Source organism: Manis pentadactyla, chromosome 6 (genome assembly GCF_030020395.1).
Source record: "Manis pentadactyla isolate mManPen7 chromosome 6, mManPen7.hap1, whole genome shotgun sequence".
NCBI classification, from domain to species: Eukaryota; Metazoa; Chordata; class Mammalia; order Pholidota; family Manidae; genus Manis; species Manis pentadactyla.
Window position 1 is genome coordinate 134,548,850 of NC_080024.1, and position 21,283 is coordinate 134,570,132.

The 21,283-nt window shown below is 47.7% G+C and overlaps 1 protein-coding gene across 2 annotated transcripts in view; it reads right to left on the minus strand.

Moving 5' to 3' along the window:
* The window catches only part of ZBTB7C (zinc finger and BTB domain containing 7C), a 336,858-nt gene extending 316,635 nt beyond the window's left edge, over nucleotides 1–20,223 (minus strand). For both annotated transcript variants that reach the window (XM_036918639.2, XM_036918638.2), the window contains exon 1: nucleotides 18,644–20,223. The gene's annotated coding sequence lies outside the window, so the exon portion shown is untranslated. The remainder of the gene's footprint in view (nucleotides 1–18,643) is intronic.
* Nucleotides 20,224–21,283: the final 1,060 nt, after the last annotated feature.

Consider the following 21,283-nt stretch of genomic DNA (forward strand, 5'->3'; position numbering starts at 1 on the left):
AGGACTAGGACTGGCCCCAGGTACTCCCTCAGGTGCGCTCACAGACCTCCATCCAGGCCACCCCAGGTCCAAACTCCAGCCTACGGAGGCCTGCTGGAGCCTCGTTCACATGTGATGAAGCTCTCTCCTAATCAAAATCAAACAACTGGATCCACAAGAAATAGGAGAGAGCTCAGAGGAAAAGCAAGCCGCTGTGCTCCTTAATGCAGTACTGATTCTGCAGAGCCCAGCACACTGCCTGACACACAGAAGGCACTTGATAACACAACTTTGAATGAATGAATGATCTATTTCTCTATTGGCAGGCTTCTCTAGAATCCCCATCTCCACATCAGGAGATGCTAATGTTTAATGAGCTGGAGTCAGAAAATTTCCAACAGAAGAGTAGTTTAAGTGTATGTAAAGATGCCATCATTGATGTTAGATGAAACTGGGCATCCACAGGAAGGGCCCAGAGCTGGACTGGGAGCCCTCATTGAAGGAGAGCCTGCTGGGTTATCCAAAGATACCAGTGCTCTTTTCTGTTTTAATTAAAATCAATAGTTATTTTTTCTAACTACCAAAGTAATATACGTTCATACTAGAAACAGAAAATATAGACTAAAGCAAGAAAATTTTAATCTTACTTATATTTTAATATTCATTATTCCAGACTTTTTCTACACAGATAAATTTTTATCTAAATGGAATCACAGCAAGAAATAGCGTCCTTTTTTGGTTAGCAATTTATTTTGATCATTTTTTCCCAAAGTACTATATATTCCACAGAACTTATTTTTCTTTGGTCTAGAAAAGAGCTTCATTTTTTAATTAGTTTTTTTTAAAACACACACACACACACACACACGTAATAAAAGTAAGACATGGTCAAAATAATTCAAGCAGTAACAAAGAGTAATAAAATGCAGAGCAAAAGCCCTCCTGCTATCATGCCCAGTCACAGTCCAAGGGGAAACACTTGAAATTTTTTTTATAACTGCTGGTGATTGTTTAAAAATTGTAACCACAGCATATCACTCACCTGCTTAAAACCTTCCAACAGCTTCATGTTCAGAATACATTCCAGCCCACCCAGGGCCTGCTCTTGCTGAGCCTCTACCTCTCCCCTGAGAGTAAGACCTGCGCTCTACCATCTCCAAGGCTGAGGCCAGCCCTTGCAGGCCATGGTTCTGCCGTCCTTATGCCTAGTTCCAAAACAGACTGCCTCTGAATCCCTCTGGAGGCCATGCTCTCCACACGAGGACAGCCAGGGCCCGGAGAGCCCAGTAAGAGTGGCAACTGAGGGACAGCTGGCAGCTACTGGGCCTCTATCCAAAGGCCTTTGCCGTTAACAAAGGACCCTTCGCTGGCTCTCACATTTGCCTTCATGTGATACAGGGTAACCTGTGTGAGGACAAATGGCACAAGTAAGAAAGCCACTGAGCTGGGCTCCAGTACCCCAGGCCCTGGTCCTCTTTGCTAATGACTAGCTGTGTAGCTTAAAGCCTCCAAGTTTCCATTTCCTCATCTATAAAATAAAGTGAGTGGACAGGATCCCTAAAATCCCTTCCAATGCTAGTTCATTGGAATGCTAGCTCAATTCCAGACAAGCAGAGCCATGGCCATCTGGGTGACTGCCACTCCGTGATGGCAGTGCCCTCAGAACCGTGCCAGCCCAGGAAAGGGAAGTCCTCGGAAGGGCCTACCAGGCAGAGGCCCAGAGGTAGACTCTGCCTAGATGCTGTCTCTCAGGCTCATGTACTCTCAAGAATTCCATAAAGTAGGTAATTTTTACCCTGCCCTTACTCAACAAGAAAAATGGGGCTCAGAAATCTTAAGTAACATGCTTAACACTCCCACCACTGGTAAGAGGAGTTAAAGCCAGTCAACCTGAGTCTAAAGATCCCTTTTATTCTTTCTGAATATAGGTCATTGGATTTTTTGTTTTTTGAAGCACCTATAATAAAATTTTATTAGAAATGCATGAAAGTATTTTAGGCTTAACATGTTATAATGCAAAGTATAATGTCCAATTCATGGAATTTTTAATATGCAATTCAGTCAACTATGTGTTCTCTGGGATAATAAAACTCTTTATTAAACTGACCAGACATGACTTGACCAATTACCATATTCACAAAAATAATGCAGAATCAATACTCTGTCCCTCAGCTGTTACTGATCAGTCGTGGCTTAACATAAACCTCATTCTTTCTACAGCTGCAGTTCTCAAACTTGGGTTTATCAGAACCTCCAGGAAGGTTCATGAAACTGCAGACCACTGGGCCCACCCATAGAGTTCCTGACTCAGGTGGTGGCGGTGAGGTGGGGCCTAATAATCTGCATTTCTCCCAAGTTCCCAGGAGATGGTGCTCTTGCTGGTCCAGAGACCCCACTTAGAGAATCACTGCTCTAAAATACTCTATCTTCTTGGCCCATCTGCTCCCTACAAGCTCAAGCATTCAGTTGTCCTGGCTGTGACTTCCTCTGTTTTTCTGTCAAGACTTCGCTCCTCTGTTCAGGGCCTGCTGCCTACCTATTTCTCCCCCTGCTGCTCTCAACACGAGGGAGAGCTCGGCTTTCTGCCCCATTAGTTGGCTTTCTGCCCCACCTCAGCTGGCAAAGGCTGAAAGAAAAGGCCTTCCAAGGAAGCCTCCCAGCAGGATGAAGTCCCTGTGATGGGCCCTTGAATCAGAGGGAAGGACTGTTCCACTTTCAAAGCATAAGATCTTCCCTTTACATCACACACTGGGGTCTAATAAGTACTTGCATCTACTTACAACTGGGTTCTTCACTAACTTTTTTTTCAAAGCTTTCAGTTCTTGAAGACGAAATGCCCCTTTAAATCCCAAAACATAGTTTTTTCAGAACTTTTAAAACACACACACACACAGAAGGCAACCAGGATTTAAAATAATGGTTTGTGCACTGAAGTCCAAGTGCAAGCTATGGCTGTGTTTTTCTGTTTGGCAAGATTTCTTGCTTGAATTTTCAGGTATGACCAAAAAGGATGGCTGCTTTTGGAATAAATGTCTAATTTAGGGGATTCTCCACTTGATCGCCACTCCTTTCTGGGTTGCTAGATGATGGAAATTGCTTAAAAATCAGACTGGGATAATGCAATGTTCTTCCCGAGAGCACTTTAAAGTAGGGAAAGGCAGCTGTCTCTATAGCTGAGCTGGGAAGCTATTAGACAAGACATCTGAAAGGAAACAAATGGGTCTTTGGTGACCTCCACGTTGCCTTTATGCCCACTTCTCCCATGCCCATGTTAGGTCATTCTGAGGGCAATGAGAAGGCCATGGCTCTGGCCTGGACAGTCAGGAGACTAGGACCTGGTTCCAGCTCTATTGCTGATGAAAGAGTATCTCTGGACCACTTACTTGAGCTCTGGGAACAATATTCAGTTATGCATATATAGGGGAACTGGCCTGGATGACCTCAGAAATCCACTTCAGTACAGACTATTAGTGAGAACAGGAAATGGTTTTTGCCAAATGTGCTAATGAATATGCCTCTGACGTGACAATACTTTGGCATTTGTGAACTGCTAATGACCAGAGAGAAACTGCTGCGGTCCAAGCACTGAAGAGCCCCACCCATCAGATGGGTACCCGAGTGGAATCAGGAGGGGCCTTCCCAGAGTATGCCCCCTTCCCCACGACCACCTTGCCCGCTGCCCACATGGCTCCCTTCTGCAGGGAAGGTGAAATGACAAAATACAAGGCTGTGGGTGGCATGGGACAACGCACTCTCTTTCCCTTCTCCTCTCCCTCCATACGTGTTTGCCTTACTAACACCTTTTCCCCTGCCATATATGTATTAACTTAATATATTCATTGTTAAAAATTAATCATTTAATTGTAAAACTAAAATGAAGTGAGGTCTATGGCATCTAAATTATAATCTCTATAAAGCTGTGAAAGAATTTTTACAAATATCTTGGACAAATTTTTACAAAAAAAGAATTTTTTAAATGGAAAGATTTCATTTGATTCTTCTGCAATTAAGCTCTGAATCAAAACTAAAGGAAGTTTTTGTCGGTACACCTTTGAGATGATGACATACACACACACACACACACACACACACACACAGGACCAAGCAAATATTCCCAAGTGAAAATAAGCTCCAAAGGGCAGAACCTGAGAGGCAGCAAGGCAAACATAAGCATCCTGAGGCCAGCTGCCTAAGGCACCTGAGTCACAGCTGCCTATTCCCCAGACCGCCATGTCAGCAGTTGGAAAACCATGTCCATTGGCCTTCGGGAAGCCAGGACCACCCCAGCTACCCTAAACAGTATATGGCTCCCAATGTTCTTTTTGCAGCATTTACTTCCTGGTTGAATATGCAAAGAGCAAAGTAGACAACACAATGAAGAAACCTCTGGAATCCCTTCCAGACCCTGGGCAGGTCCAAGGTCCTGCAGTCCCCGAGTTTGTGTGACAGTAGACTTCTGCAGCATTTCCACCACACCCATTGCGTTTGAAGACTTCTGTGGTTTGGCTATTTAATACTCCCTACACTGAAATGGAGCAGAATAGACTTCAACTTGGCACCCTTTTTACCTGAACTTCAAAAAGAAAACCTCCATATGACTGCTTTTAAAATCCAAGTGTCTTATACCTACAAGACTTTAAAAATGTCTACGTTTCTTTTCTTTCTGCTGCTCTGTTTTGTTTGGAGAAATCAAGTGCTGCCAATAGCAAATTCTCCGATGATTGATTAGAGGGTGGGGTGTGGGTGGCTGGATTTTCTGGTGATATTAGCTTGAAAGAGCAATTTCTGAAGAGCTCTCTGCCTTGTCAGGTTGTTCACCTAAGCCAGAGGCTCAGCCGATGACTAAAGCCACAGGGTGGGGGGTGAGGCTGGGCAGCAAGGGACCAACCAGGAAAAGATCAGATGAGGTGGGTTCATTTCTTTTGACAAATCTTTTCCTTTTAATCATCTGTAACCCAGTACATTATGTTGGGTGTATGATATATTTTGGAAAGGTAATGAAGTCTGGGGAATAGGCAACATAAACTCAGTGTCCAGCTATTAAATCTTTGCTAGAAGTAGGGTAAAGTCAGAGGTGTGTGTGTATGTGTATGTGTGCAAAATTTATAGGGCTGGTACATTAGCAAAGTCAAAAATTAGCCCGGTTCTACCATTACATTGAGATTTAGGACACTGGAGTACAGTGACTACATTTTTCTATAGAGATCTTTACAGCTATTTGAAATTATGAACCCATAATATGCAAATGCATGGGGCTAAGAAATACACAGTCTTGGCAGAGGCTGAAGATGTTATAATGTGTGCTGTAAACAGTGAAGCGTATGTGTGTAAAATCAGGGTGCACATACTAACTGGTCAATTATCCCCTCTAAAACCATGCACAAATTCTCCTGACAGAAATTGGAATTTAATACACATCCCAAGAAAGAAAAGACTCTTAATGCACTGTGTGTGTATGAAAGATAGAGTATACAAAACAACAGTATGGGTCACTCGGCTAAAAGAGCTTTCTGATTCTTAAGTGTGACCAAAAGGGACCGGAGGCTACAGTTCCTTTTGCACATGATAATTATAATAGTAGTAAGTAGTTGGTACTATTTATTTAGTTCTCGGCTCTGGGACAGTCATTATGCTAGGTGCTTTGCATCTATGATCCCATCTAATGAGGAAAGGAGAGGGAAAGAGAAAGACAGCGAGAAAGAGGAGAGAGAGAGGTGTGTGTGTGTGTGTGTGTGTGTGTGTGTGTGTGTGTGTGTGTGCGTGTGCATGTGCGTGCACACATGCATGAGTGTTCTATTCAAATGCTTTACCACTCTTTCAAATGGCTACTTTCCCGGGGAAATACAATTTGTAATGGTGAAAATGTTAGTTTGTCCATGAGGCAAGCAGGAAGGGGTGCTAGGTCACCCAGGTACCCACTGGCTGTGGCAGAGTCCTGGCACAAAGATGGGCCCTTTCATGGTAAGGCTGCTTCAGACCTGGAGCTAAAATCTAGGTAATAGCCATTTCTAAGTAAAGAGCAAAAAAACCACAGTCCAGAATCTGAGAAGAGGTAACAAATTCCCAAAAATAGAATGTTGCTGAGTCAGTTCTGTACAAATGCAAGGTCTTGCAAATTGTAAGGAAGGAAAAGAAAAGCCTTTAGTTAAACAATGGCTTTTAATGCCTTCTGCAAATAGGTGACACTCAGCAAGGTGGCTCAATCTGGTGCATGAGAATCTGTCATGAGGAATTTCTGGTAAAGCAAAGAAGATAGAACACAGTGTGATTTAGTTTTCTATAATGTAAGCAGAAATATTATCAAATGATTCACTTTTACAATCTTTATCTCCACCTCCAACACCCCTCACAAAGCAGTTTAAGAAAACAGCCAGGGCTCCAGGTGGACAAAGGCGAGCATACACTCATCAATTTTCTGGTTGCTAGCAAGGAGAGTAATTGGGATTTTGCCCTCTACTTTCTCATCTGTACTACCCATTCTGTGAGCACGATTTCTGAGTTCTTGTAAACCAGGTAAAATCTGAGTTAGAAGATGATCTGCAAGCTGGGCACAAGCACACCTAACCTCAGAGCTAAATGAGAACTAGGGAGCATCTTCCTTCTCAGGGAGTGCTCTATATTCTGCAAGAGTCAAGGTAAGAAGTCAGAGATGAGCATCAGGTCCATCAGGTGAAATTTGAATCTACTAATAATACTTCAGTAAGGCACAGATTCCTAAGTGCTACAGACGGACAGAAAAGTAATGGGCAGGGTTTTCTGTTCAAGTGATTTATGTTTACCTGCAAGTTCGTATTAGGACAGAGAAACCATGAAATTACAAAGATGGATATAAATCCACTGATAGAAGCTTATGCAAACGTGAGCCTTGAAATGGGGTCCTTGAATCTCTTCAGCACATCTCACAACCTAATCATTACACAGGACTTACCAGCCCTCAAATGCTTTCCTCTGTTCCTGTCCATTCCCTTCTCCCAATGCACATATTATTTGGCCCACACCATGCAGAGAATGAGCATAATAAAAGAATTCGCATCTTTGACCATGAACCACAAGATCTTTGGCAAATCACATAACTCTCAGAAAAGCTGAAATATAGAACCATCCACCTGCAGAATTATAAAATATGGATAAATGCACACCTTTGGGATGTTTTAACCCTTGGTCTTAGTGTACTGATACTTCTTTGTGCTGGTAGTTGTATTTTTACAACAGTGCTTAAGGGGCTCAAAAAGCAATTTTCTAAAATGTCATAGGAAAGAGATATTGGTCAATGAATAAGAATCATCCTTGTTTGGTTCTGAACCGAAGTACATTATTTTAAAACTTGGTATCAAGTAGATACCTCTTCCTCAATTTTTATTGTTTGATGCAAAAATTGACATTATGATATCCCCTGAAGCATACCAATATTGAGCTAAGTCAGGTAAAAAACAGAAGTAAACTGAACAGAGAGGGTACACAGCCTGAGAGTTAATATTTGTTGCAATTAATTCTCCAAGATGACCTTAACCAAATGTATTTCCTCCTGCTTTCTACATGCGCCTTTTGCTGAGCAAGATACAAGTCGTGTTTGTCCCCCTGCCACTCCTTTGCACAGGCTGTTCATCCATCCTTGAATCATCTCCAGGACCCTTGGTTTCAGTTCAGGTGCACTGGAGAAAATATGGGCTGTAGAATCTGAGTTCAGCCACTTCCTGGCAGCCATGTCACCTAAATAACCCAAGCCTCAGTTCTTCATCTGTTAGGTGGGAATAATAATGTCTAATTGAAAGTTGCTGTGAGAATTAATAAGTGTATTGCCGCCAGGCTGTGCCTGCCAAGGAACAGTTGCTAAATTAATGCCAGTTCTCAATCCTACCATGCTCCCTTTCTGAAGTCTACTCCGAGTCTCACATCCTGCTGACTCCAGGCACACAACTTTTCTTTTCTTTAAAAGAGAAGTCCTTAAAAGCTGCATTACATCATTCAGCCCTTCGGTATAAGGCTTGTGTATGTCTTAGATACATCATCATCTTCCCAATCCTATACTCATCCTTGAGGTCAAGACCATGTCTTGTGCTCCCTCTGATCCCCTGCAGAGCTTAACCCAGTAGCCCAGGCTGAAGACAGTGGGAGTTCCAGCACGTGCTGTGAGCTCTGTAGGATACCAGCTTCCCTCCCTGCATGCACACAAAAACAGCAAAGATTCTTCTTAACAGGTAGTTTCTAGGGCCAATCTGCAACTCCCCAATAACTTTAATTTGTTGCCTTCAAACCTGCTGATGAAGGTCCACATGCAGCCAGTGGACTGCTTCCAGAAAGCATTCTGAACCCATAAGAGGGCAGGCTGCCAGGACTGGGGCCAGTGTTCCTGGGAAGTAGACGCCTTCACTCCAGGAGGGGAACAAGGAGCTGCATACACATAGGGACAGCCCAGGGGTCTCCAGTTCAGGCAGGTCAAGGGTGCCTCCTCTGACACAGCGGGGTTGATTTCTCCTCACTGACCACAGCACCCTTTGTGCACAGGGCTACTCTGCCATCATTGCCCATTTGCTGAGAAGGAACTCGCTCAAGGGAGAGCCTTGCTGTCCAGAATAAAGTCTGTCCTGTTTTCCTGGGCTAAAGAGGGGCTTTGAAGCTCCTCAATTACAAAACATGAATAAATGCATACCTCTGAGATGTTTTAACACCTAATTTTAGTGATCTAAAGAAGAAACATGCCAGGGACATGCAGACTGTACCTGGCTAAGCCAGGGTCCCAGAGCCTACACTTTAGAGGATCCTGTTCGAATAGCAGCTGAGATTGGCCAAGGACAAGGAGCAACAAGCTGTGGTCAGGAAACTTTGGCGTTCACACACAGCCAGTCAGCCCAGAACACCCTCCTGACACCCTGTACCCCCATCTCCAGCTCAAAGGGCCCAACGTTCCCTCCGTGGCTTCTATTTTCCTTGATCAAGGCTTTCCCCGACACTGCTTCGACTGTCCTCTTCTCCTGCCAGTCTCCCCCAGACACCACCCAGAAGGTGCCCCACAAGCCCTTTCCTTTTGCTCCTCCATCCCTACCACCAACTGGCCCAGAGCCCAGGACTCAGCATATAGTAGGAATTCAAGAAACACTGGTTTAATAAATGAATGTTGACCATGTGAGTCATTTTTCGGGGAGTTCTGTGCAAAAATTGTTTATTCTACTCACAATCCTTATATAATAAGCAATTTTATTATTTGAAGCATCTTCTGAACAATAAATCAGTAAGCTTAAAATGCTATCAATTTGTCTGCATTCAGAAAATTCAAGGATTGCCTTCATTTAAAAAAAATTACTGTGTAAAAAACCAAGAGTATCAGATAAGCAAAAGACTGGAAACCAAAATTTCCATTTATAAAATAAGGACTAGTTAAACCAGGCAAGGTAAACCCATACAATGGAATAGGTAGTCAAAACAAACAGGCAAACAAGAACAAAGTTATTATATTCAGATAGATATCATCAAGATTTATTGTTCACTGGAAAATGTGAAGTGAAATAGAAGATGTATAATATGCTTCCATTTGGGTATAAAATTTAAAAACATACATGCACATGTATGCACCTAAATACACAATGTCCATGTTCTTGTACATGCATAAAATACCTTTATACTTCAGAAAACAGGAACAGTGTTTACCTTGGGGTAAGAGAACCAAGAGATGGGGAGAAAGATGTTTCACTTCGAAAGTCCTTTCATACCCTTTGAATTGTAAACTATGTCAGTATTGACCTATTCGAAAGCTAAATTAAAAATTCAAAGCAAATAATGTGTGGAAAGTTAATAAAAAATCCAGTTTAGGAAAACATAAAAGAGAAATCCTCATTTAAAAGTGGTTCAAGGCAGTGTGTTGAGTCATCTGTTACCTGTTAACTGTGACTGAGAAGACAAAAGACGGCGGAGGCACCTTTGGGTGGTAGAAAGGACACAGTGGTGGCTGTGGTCACCTAGCTGCCTTCATGGGTGACCTTAGAGAATGGTGGGGCCTCTCTGACCCTCAGCTTCCTCATTTGTGAATGGAAGGGCTGGAACCAGCTCTTAGAGCACAGGCCCTTTCCACTGTGGGAGTGGGGGTTCCTCAGGTGGGCATATCTAGTTATTTAGTGACAATCTAATTTAAAAAGAAGAGTCACTCCTTTGAAAGGGAGAGTTTCCTTGCCCTCACCCCAGAGCAGTCTGTGCATGGAGATAAAAACCTCAAATCCCTCCTCACCAGAGTGCAATAAAACCAGTGTCTCCAACTTCAGGAGCTTAAAATACATTTGCAGAGACACCCTTCCCTCCAAACACACCTGCTGCTTTTTTCCTCTCTCTTCCCACATCCTCTCTGGACAGGCCAAGTGCCCATTTATAACAGAGCTGAAATATTTTCTTTTTTGTTCTAAAACTTCTGAGAGCCCCTCCCCAAATTTATGGCTGCAATTCACAGCCATCTGGGATGCCCCAGGAACAAGAGGAAGGCTTCAAAATTTAGAGACAATGAAAACACTTTTTAAAAATAATAGTTAGCACATGGCCTCTTCCATCCCCAGAGGTGACTGGATATTGTTCACTGTTAGACCAGCTTACATGTTCCTCTAAGTCATCCAGACAGAACTTTCTAATGAGATATTTTTACATGTGGGGCCCAGCCATCCTGTCACCCGAACTTTCTCCCCAAGCCCCACTCTACTCTCTTCACAATTGGGAAGTGGCTACATTTGTGTTTCATGTCTCTCTCAGGAATTAGAGAACACCAGAGCCAGAATGGCTCTTAGAGATAATATAATCCCATTTTGCAGATAGGAAAACTGAGGCCCACCAAGTGTAACGGCTCCCTCAGGAATACATGATACACCTGCTACTGGACCAGAACAGCAGTCAGGTCTCACAACCTTCTGCTTCTTCTCTAATGTGCTGCTTTGGGACATGTTCCCCCCCAGAAGCCCAGCTGCCTTCCCTCGAAATGCAGGGCCCCCCTAAGTAAAACCAGCCTCCCCCAGATGGGGCCTCCGGTTCCCTGTCCCAAGCTCACTGCACTGTCCCCAAGGGACCATAAGCACTTGAAATGTGAATAGTGTCTTGTGTGAAAATGATATTATTTTGGATATATTGGGTTAAATAAAATACATTACTAAAATTCATTTTACCCATTTCTTTTTACTTTTTTAAATGTGGCTACTAGGAAACTTCAAATTACCTAGATGGCTTGTGTTATATCTCTACGAGGCTGCATTGCCCCAGGTCATATGCTGCTTACCCATTCAGCTCCCAATCAGTAAAACTGACCTGTCCCATGACCTGTTCTCTGTGTGGCCACACAATCTCTATTCTAAAGACCAATCCACGCCCAGGTGTTAATGAGTAAATAATGTGCCCCTGCCAGTGACATACAGGATAAGCCTCTGAAGCCTCAGGAAGAGTTTAGTAGCTTCCATGGGAGGTAGGGAAGGAGCGAGGGATGCTGGCATGGCTCAAATAACAGTAGTTCTACCTCCATGTGAGTAGGGGCTTCTCAGCTGCCATCCTTCTGTAGACTGGGTCCTTAGCCCCTGAAGTGCAGTGGCAGCTTGGGGAGGAAGAGGAGGAAGAAAACAAAGTTCGGGACATTTTTCAGTCCAAATCCTCAGTCATCTTCTCCGCTCCCTTTAGGTTAGGAATAGAAAGTCACAAAGCACATGGCTAACAGGGGCGCCCACGTACAGCCCCTCATGCCTTGTCAGGAGCTGGGCTGAGTGCTAATGTGTCCCCACCCACCCTGTGGACATAGTGTTTACTGTTTTCTAGATGAGGAAACAAGGCTCAGAGCAGTTAAGTCACCTCCCAGAAGGAACTATAGGAAAGGGGCCACACCAGGGGATTCAGGTCTACTCAGCTCCAGGCCCATGCTCCTCACCAGCTCCTAACCTCTCGAGGCCTCAGTTTCCTCATCCACAGTCTGAGGATGATACCAGCCTGGCAGCAGGGCTGGGTGCCCATGATCCTCCCCTAGAACTAGATTCTGGGCTCCTTAGCAGCTCCCATTTTGAAGGGTCTCCATCTCTGGCCATTCCCTGGCTGGGCTGCACCCCTCATCCTAGGCTGGCAAACCTATCCTTGTTCTTTTGACTCTGAGGGTCCACACAGGCTGTCCCTCCTGTGTGGGTACCTTAGTTCCCGCCTCCAGGCAAATATGTGCTTCTAAGACCTTTGTATCAAGACTCCACTTAATGTTACCTCCTCCAAAAAATCCCATCAGACTGGCAGGTCAGAGAATTACTTCCTATGTGGCCCCTCTTCTACTCTGCTTCCGAGGATATGATGATCATCCTCACCTCCAGGCCTCTGTGCTCCCTCCCCAGCCAAATTCACTCCCAAAAGAGGCCTTGACATCAAAGGGCTTAATCAGGGTGTCTCACCTCCCTCAGGAAGGATCCTGTATTTCATTCATTCAGCAATTTCCTGAGCAGCTGTCATGCACCCAGCCTTCTTCTAGGCCCTGGAAACATGGCCATGCCCCTGGGCTCCTGAAGCAGAGGTTGTCCCCAAACAGTGATGCTCCATACACATTAACCCAGTGCTACAGGTTCATATTTCTCAAGATTCTCCTGCTGTTCTCATTTGTACGTCAAGGAATGATTTGCTAATGGGCACTGGGTTTGTTTGGGTTTTTTGTAATGGTTACCTAAAGTATGATACATTACTCGAAGAAATGCCACACATCCCTTAAAATATGTTTCTAAAGAACATATGGCATTGGCAAATGTGATCAAATGACCAGGAAGGGGACAGCCTGCAACACCATATACCAGTAGCTCTGGACATGGTGGTGGAAAGAGGTGAGGCATGAGAATTACCCTTCTAAGCACATCTCATCTACTACATCTGCAGCATGTTGGGGGCAGAGAGAGGCCAGGAAGCCTGTTTTGCTTATTTAAGCTACATAAGGTAAAGCTCGCTGAAATCCTCTTGGCCAGTAAGAAGCCACAGAAAATACATTTTCTTCTAAATACCAGTGAGTCACAGTGGGAATGTCTCAGACTCCCAAGACATAGAAACCTTTCTTTTTATTAAAAGATGGCATGGGCTTAAAAAGTTTTAGAAAACAATGTTTAATCCTAATTATACTTCTGTGTATGTGTACATGTGAGTGTGTTGGTGGGTACAGAAAAAAGACTGGAAGGAAATGCAGCAAAACCAGGGTATTGTAGCAGGTTTTTGTTTTAATTTTATACCTTTCCATATTTTCCAAATTTTCTATCATGATTCTTATTGCTTTTATAATCAGAAAATAAGCAGTAAACTAAATGCTAATAGTTTTTAAATTTCCTCATGAATCTGTTTTTACGGGCACCATTTCAGTGGGGTTTGGAAAGCAGCAGGGTGTGAAGCACAAATGAAATTCCCCATTCCTGCAGGGCTGAGTGTACCCCTTGGCCCTGAAGAGAAACCCTCCCTGCATCCACGCTGGCAGCCAGCTGTCCACAGCTGTTCTGAGGAGGCTGCGAATGAATGGAGCTGGTGGAAAAACACAACACGCCTGACTCTCCAAGGATGGCATTATGCTTGGAACTCTTGCTCACCAAAGAAGTAAATGAACAGAGAGAGAGAGGAGATGGCAGACAAGCAAGCTAGAGGAACTTCAGTCCTGGAGATGAGTCAGCCCCAGAGCTGCCCACCACCTCCAACATTATGTCAGAAATACCACCCCTCTGCCTAAATCGACCAGCCTCATGGAATTAGGGCTAACACTGCTTGACTATGGCCCTCCCAGGCTATGCCTCTAATATGCCACATATCAGAGGACGTATGAACAAGCTTTATTTTTGCCTCTAGGCTGAAGAGACCCAAGGGCAGGGCCCTGGCTAATTCATCTTCATACACCCCCTTGTGCTCCCTGGCATAGCCATTCACCATCAATCTCCTCAGGTGCCACTAGATGCCAGGCAATATTCTAGTGCTGAGGATACAATGGGGAGCAAAACAAACAAGGTTCCTGCCCTCATGGAGCTTACATTCTAGTTGGAGAGACAAGAAATAAATAAGAGGAGAATCAAGCTCATTCCCCAGTGACAGCTGGGTGCTAGGAGGGTGCATTACAGAATGCTGGGTCAGTGGACACCTAAATGATGAGAAGCCAGCTGGGGCAAGATCTGAGGGGAGGGCATCCTGGACAAGGAGAACAGCCAAGGGGAAACACATGAGTTTGATGTGTTCAAGGAACAAAAAAGATCTGGGCGGGTGCAGTAGAGGGAGTAGGGGGTAGGCAGAGAGGCAGGGATGGGCCAGACCCTGGAGGGCCCCCAGGAGGGTAGGGGAAGAAGAAACCTCCTGACTTACTAAAGGAAACTCACTCTCATGCTCTGCGAGGTCAGATTGCACCCTGCCAGCTAGGAGAAAAGGACTTCCTAACTGTCCACTGCATCAGGGACTGGGTACTCCCAGCAACCTCTGGTGGTATACAGTGGCCCACCAGCTTGGCCCAGGGCTTTCAAAACACCTCCAGAACCCCATCTCTTCTCATCCACACTCTCCTTCTGCATCCTTGCCCTCCAGACACCACCTCCAAGGGCCAAGGAGCACCACTGATGCAGGGAAGCCACCCTGACTGCCAACCACCAGTGACCCCTCAGCCTTGGCTCTGTAAACATTTTCTATGCCCAGGCCTTGGGCTGGGTGCTAAGGATATGAAGATGAGCAATACACAAGCTCTGCCCACAAACACTGCAGTGTGTGATGCCCGGGCCAGGTGTGCCAGGCGCCACCCTGGGCCAGGAGCTGCCCAGCGCCCACCTCACTAGGCAGGGCCTCCCACTGAAGTCTTCTCTCTCTGGTAAAACCTGCTCTGAGCCCCTGGAATGGCTCTGACGGGTGGGTTAACTCACTCCAAGAGGTGAAAGAGAGAGACAAGCTCAGGGTCTTGCCTACTTCCTGCACCCCCATCTTCACTCCTCCCTCCACCAATCCAAGGAGAAAATATGTTGGGTCTCACAAATGAAGTCGTAACCAGTGGGATGGCAGGTACTGTTTATTCAAACATAAGGGAGGACTTTGGTATTGGCTTGAAGAGTGGGAGGGCGAGAGGGACCATCAGGGACGGGTGAGGGCTAGAGGTGGGGAAGGAGGGCAAGCACTCTGAGTGCGTACTGCACGTGTCTTCAACCAGCACCACACAGCAATATGACCGCTCACAGACAGAGGGAACTGATCTCACAACGTCACTTTCGGAATCTTCTCCTGCATAAAAATAATTGTGGTCATTATTCAGAAAAGCAAGTGACCACTACTTCAGTCCTGTCCTGTGAGATTTCTGGGGTGTGTCTCATTTTGCACATGGTGGGGTTGCTGAGTGGAGTCAGCACCTGAGAAAAAGTACACGCACTGACTCAAGGAAATCCTTGTCGCCTACATCTCCCCAAACAGCTGAAGTTCCAAGAAGCCTTGCAGGACCGCTCCACACGGTCAGGGTTCCCTGCAACACCCATGAGGTTGGCTGCAGGTTTTCTTCCGGTGGGGCACAGCCACCCTGGGGAGAAGTCCGCAGCCCTGAGGATGGTTCCAGACTCTTGAGTCTCTTCTTCCCAGGAGGAAAGGAGGGGTTATAAATAGCCTAGGCTCCTTCAGCCCTGCGCAGGCGCAGATCCCACACCCCCACCCCAGCCTCAGTCAGACGGTCCCTCCTCATCCAAGTTCCCACAGCCTGCTAGAAGAGCAGGAAAACTACTCACCCGTCGTGGGGGTGGGAAAGAAAGCCCTTCAGGCCCCCATCAGAGTGAGTGGCCTCCCGTGAATTGTAACTGTAACCGCACCACACCTCTACAGACCTTTGTATACAAGTTGCAATGCTGTATATTGGCAAGGGACAATATTATTAGGAGGCTTTTTACACCATGGTCAGCTCAGAAACCCTGAGTTGCGTGCTCAGGGTATGTTAATACAGTGAATGAAACAATAGGAATAACACTCTTGCCGCTCTGTGCCTCTGTTTCCACATCCATAGATGGACAAATAGCTGCACTCTGGACCACTTGATGATGCCAGTGAGATTAGCATGCAGTGAAAGTGGAAAGTCCCAGTCAAAATGTAACTTTGTATTATCATTATGATACCAGCTCTTCCTTTCCTCTACAGAAGCCCCAAGCACAGCTGTGGAACATTGATTCTTATCTGTTCATGAGAGCAGAAGAATTCTACTTGGTAACACTGCATTAGCCTTGAATTCTTGACACTGCATGCCCTTGAAAGCAGTAAAGCTTACAAAATATTCTCTTACAAGTCATTTCTGATAATACAGATTAACACATACCACACCCAGACCTATTTCAATTTAATATGGTTATGCTAGACTGTACATGACATTACAGACTGGGAATAAACACTGCCCTAAAATATTTGGCTTTTGGGGAAAAAAAGTTCTCTCAACAATCATTCTGTTTACATTCGAATTCTTCCCATCCATACACACTGGTAAGAAACAAGTGGCTAAAATCTAAGTGGCTAACTCCCAGTTCTTTTTAATTAAGACACTTTGTTTGCTCAATAAAAGAGAGCGTGAAACACATTTACTGAAAACCCACTCATTGATGGCTAATAGCTGTGTCAAATACTCATAACAACATTTATTCCAACACCCCCAGATAATTGCTCATCTTTCTCATTTGGTAGCCACAACAGCATAGCATTTGTGTCCAAGTGTAATTGATCCAGAATTGGGCTCCCTTTCAAAAATATCTGTAAAACTTAATTACCAGGAAAACAGTTCTGGCATTCTATGGAAAGTGGGTGCTTCATAGTGAGACAGGCTGCAAATTCATCTTGGCTAATCAAGCCACACTGTTACAAAGGGATTTTGAGGAATTTGAGGTGAGAAGAGAGTAGGAAAAAATTGGAATAGTATCAAACTGGAATCTGCAGTGATAGTCCTGATTTTTTTAAACCAAGGGCAGAGGACAGGAAATATATCACATTAGCTGGCAAGCACGGATGTAGAAAGTACCAGATAATGAGCCCATGTTGGGCTTGGGGTGTGGGGGTGGCATTTCTGATCTCAGGCCCTACAGGGTCACAGTGAGGGAACTCCATCCACCCTGGCCTGGGAGGCTGATGTCATTTCTAGTATCCCAGTGCCTCTACACTGTGGCAGGTCACTGCTTCCTAGGACCCAAGTCTGCTCGTCTGTAAAATAAGCACTTCTAATATCTCTAGGACATCTTTCAGCTCCAAAACTCTGTAACCTTCTTTAAAGAAAACGACACGCTTTCTGCTCAAGTACTTGTTGGAGTTTCGGAAACCAAGAGTGGGAACAGGACTAGCCAGAGAGTGTTTCCAACTCTCATGCAGTTCATACTTGAAACAGCTGGTATCGTACCCACTCCCGGATAATGATTTCTTTCAGCCCAGTAGGGACCTACCTGGGTGGTTCTAACCTCGCTGCGGGGGATTCATCAACCTAAGCCAACAAGGAACACGGGCCAAACCACTGGACTTCTTGGAGACTCTCTCCCAGAGCTGATCACAGCTTCTGAGCGGTCTTCCTTTTCCATCCTCATCCCTGTTTCTGTCCAAAGGTCCCAGAAATCCCAGCCGTAGCCGTGCAAATGGTCCAGCATAGCTCCACAAGCAGACAGCACAAGCCACCGACTCCTGGCTCTCCTCGGCCCTGAACCCTGGGCAGCCTAGGCTTGGGTACCAGACTCCACGCCCTGTTTCATAGGAAGCGAGAGTTGTTGCCGCTTCTCATTTCTTTGGCTCCACCTGGCCCTCCTCCTAATGAAATCAGACAAGTAGCCCGAATAACAAAGAGGCACAGCAGCCAGAGACTATTAGCTTTGAAGGGAGCAAGAGATGCGCACACCCTGAGCTAAGACGTACACGGGTCCTAGGAAGAAACCCTACTCTGCCAGGGGCGAGCGACAAGTACCAGCGGCCTCAGCTTAACTTCCCTAAGACACGGAGGAGCCTTCTGTGTGAGTCCATTTCCCGAAACTTCTCGACTGGTTAACAGCGTGGATCCTGCAAGAGCGCCACCTCGGGCAGGGACCGCCACGTCACGAGGCAGCCGCGTCGCGAGATGCGGGATCCCAGGCTTTCCAGACCCTAATTTTCAAGATAAGACAGTGTGGGGTGCGGATGCCAAAATCTCAGGGAACAGCCACTCTCCAAAATGCTGCCGCGCCTTTCAGCAGAAGTGCGGTCGAAGTTTTGGCAGAAACCACCTGTGGCTGCCTACAGGTCCGCCCGGGCAGAGCCGGGAGGCGCCGCAGAGCCCGGGGCCGCACGAGCCCGCAGAAGTTCCCTTCTAGCCCGGGAACCACTTTGCTCCGGACCGCGGTGCCAGCCAGGAGGCGCGGCGCCCGCTCGCTGGCTCTCTCTCCGCTGGCTCTCCCTTCCCTCCTCCCTCCCTTCCTCCCTCCTCCCGCCTCCTCCCGTTGCATGGCTGCCGCACGGAGCCCCTGAATAGCCACCGCAGCCCCCCGCCTACTGCCCGCCGCGCTGGGGGCACCCCTGCCCCCGCGGCGCCCCGGGGCGCGCGGACCGCCGGCCTCCTAGCAACAGCCCCCGAGGCCGCTTTCCGGCGTTGGCAATGTAGAGCCACCCTCCAGGAGCCCCGCGACCCCCTGACCCGCCTCGGCAGCCGAGGTGCCGGGGAGACCGTGACCCTCGCCGCCGGTGCCAGAGCCCGGCGCGCGAAGCCACTCACCTCTGCGCGCCGCCAGCGCTGCGCACCTCCCGCACTCGGCGCAGGGCCGCGGTCCTCGCGTCCTCCTCCGCCGCCACCGACGCGGTCCGTCGGTCCCTGTGCTCCCGAGCAGCCCGGGCCGCGCGGCTGTCAGAGTCTCGTGGCGGGGCTGCGCCGGCCGGTGTGGGGCAGAGCGGCTGCAGCGCTCGCGCGGGCAACTCCTCCCCGCGCCGCGCCTCCGCCCTCCTCGCGCCCCGCCTCCCGCGCCGCGGCTGTCAGCCCCGCGCCCCGAGGCCGGCGCCCGCGCTGCCCGCGCCACCCGCTCGGGGGGCGCACTGGGCTAAAGGGCCCGGATGTCTCCGGTCGCCTCTCCCTCGCGCCCGCCCCCTCCTCAGCGCCCCTCCCCGCCCTGCCACACATGCACTTGCTGCGTCTCAACGTCCTCCTCGGCTCAGCTTAATTTCTATTTTGACAGTAACTGTGGCGATGGGCGGCGCTGCGCGGGGGGCGCCCAGGACCCGCGGAGGCGGCGGGCGGCTGTCAGGACCCGGCGCGGGGGCGGAGTGGGGGGCCGGGCAGAGCCACCATCCGCTCAGGGCTTTTTTCTTTCTTTCCTTTTTTCTGTTTGCCTCCTCCAGGATTTAAAGGGACAGCCCCGGCCGAGGCGAGGGGCCAGGCGGTGGCCGTTTCTCCGGTCTCCAGACGCCCTCTGCGGCCCGGCCCGACCCGCCCGCACCCGGAGCACAGGCTCCCGACCGCCGGGTATTTTTAGGTCCACAACCGGCCTAGAGCAGCGGTGAGGCAGAACTTGGCTCAGCAGCCCCGGCACACGGTTATTTTTACAAAGTCCGATTGAGGGAGGAAATAAAACAACTCAGCAACTGCTTTCCCACCCAAAAGTAAGGAGCAAGGAGTGGGGACGAGAAGTTTCCCAAATGCGTTCGGGATGCCAGCGAGCTTGGAAAGACGCCTCTCCGACACGAGAAACCACAGGCTTGCAGCATTCCAGAGCACCCAGATTCCTGAGGGCAACCTCACTCTAGAGGCCGCTCGGGCTCAGCTTCCTCCGCCCCTCGCGGTCTAGGGACCCCCGCACACCGCACCCCGCGCGCTGGGGACCAGCACGGGCCACCCGTCACTCCCCTGGACAGCCTTAGAAGGCCTTCTGATGCATCCAATTATCCCGCTACGCAGCCAAGGGGCGGGCCCTGGGAGGGCTTGGCTCCGCCCCGTCCAGCCAAGCCCCGCCCCAGGGGATACTGTACCGGTGGGAGAGTCTAGGTGGAATGGAGGCGCTGCGCCGAGCGGTGACGGACGGCGCTAAGGGCCCATCGGAGGGAAGAGAAGGTGGTTCTCGTCCTGGGAGGGAGGCGCGAGCGGTCGCGGAGGAGGCTTCGCTCGGACAGACATTCTGGCCACCAGCATCCGGGCACACAGCCGGCTTTTTCCTCTACCTTTTTGCAACCTGCCCTGACGCAACATCGAGGACTGTACCCTCGGATATCGATGGGTCGGTCCTCTCAGGGGCTTCTCCCTCAGACGCGGGAGTTTGCTTTCCTTAGACTCCTACAGAGGCTGCGCTTAACCTGAGCCGCGCTGCGCCCAGGACAAGAGAAAAAGCGAATCCCTCCCTTCTGTCCCTATTCTGGCCGTTGAGGGTAGTGGGGCTTCTGCTATCTTGGGATTGCCTTTTAATGTTGAAGATACTCGATGGCATCCTTTACAGAATTCACACACAAAGAAATTTGTGGACCTTTTGCTTGGCACTTCCTAGTATTGATCGTTGGGATTTTTATTGTTTCACTCATTCATGTAATACATGCACATCGCAAGATGCCACACTGAGACAGTGAAGACAAGGGAAACCGCTCTGGAATAGCGTGTGACAGTGGAAAGCTAGGCAGGCACAAACACGAAAGGGGGATCTGGAACATGAGGTTGTGTACAGCATGTTTCATTTACCAGAGGGGCCTGGCTTTTCCTAGTAAGTATCATTCATTCAACAGTTTGAACAACCAACTTACCCACACTGTTCAGTTTCATAGATGTCTAGAGAAGTCTGTCCCAGAAACAGATTCTCAGATTCAGGATGTCAGGCTTCCAAGTTGCTAGAGCTTCCAGTGGCAACATAATATCCTTGCTTTAAACATCCCTGAGAGCCACTACTCTCCCAAATTAGGTTGTCCATCTCCCTGCTAAATTAGGTTGTCTGTCCTGTTTCCTTTCATTAAAGGGTCTTCAGCAATTTGGAATAGTGCCCACCTGACTGATATAGCCATGCTTCTAAGCAAGAAGCCTGGGGCTGCATTTAGCAGGTACCTGGAGAATCCAAGCCAGGAGGGGCAAGACACTTGTAGATGAGAGGAATGCAACCCTGGGGGTGAGTGTGGCTGCAGCCAGGAAAAGGGTATTTCATTTAAAAAAAGGGAATGAAGGTACGAAATTAGAAATGCCTCTCAATCAGAAAGGTTCTCCTTCCTTCTCTGGATACATTTGGCTCAGAGCCAATGACCTGTGGCTGTAGATCAATGAATGGCTTTCCATACCATGCTGGGAGGAAGGTTCCCTGTTCTGGACAGTGAGCCCCAGAATTACTGAAGCTCATCACCACAGGCAAAACTTTTATAAATTTAAGAGCAATCAGGACTAGAATGGTCTGCT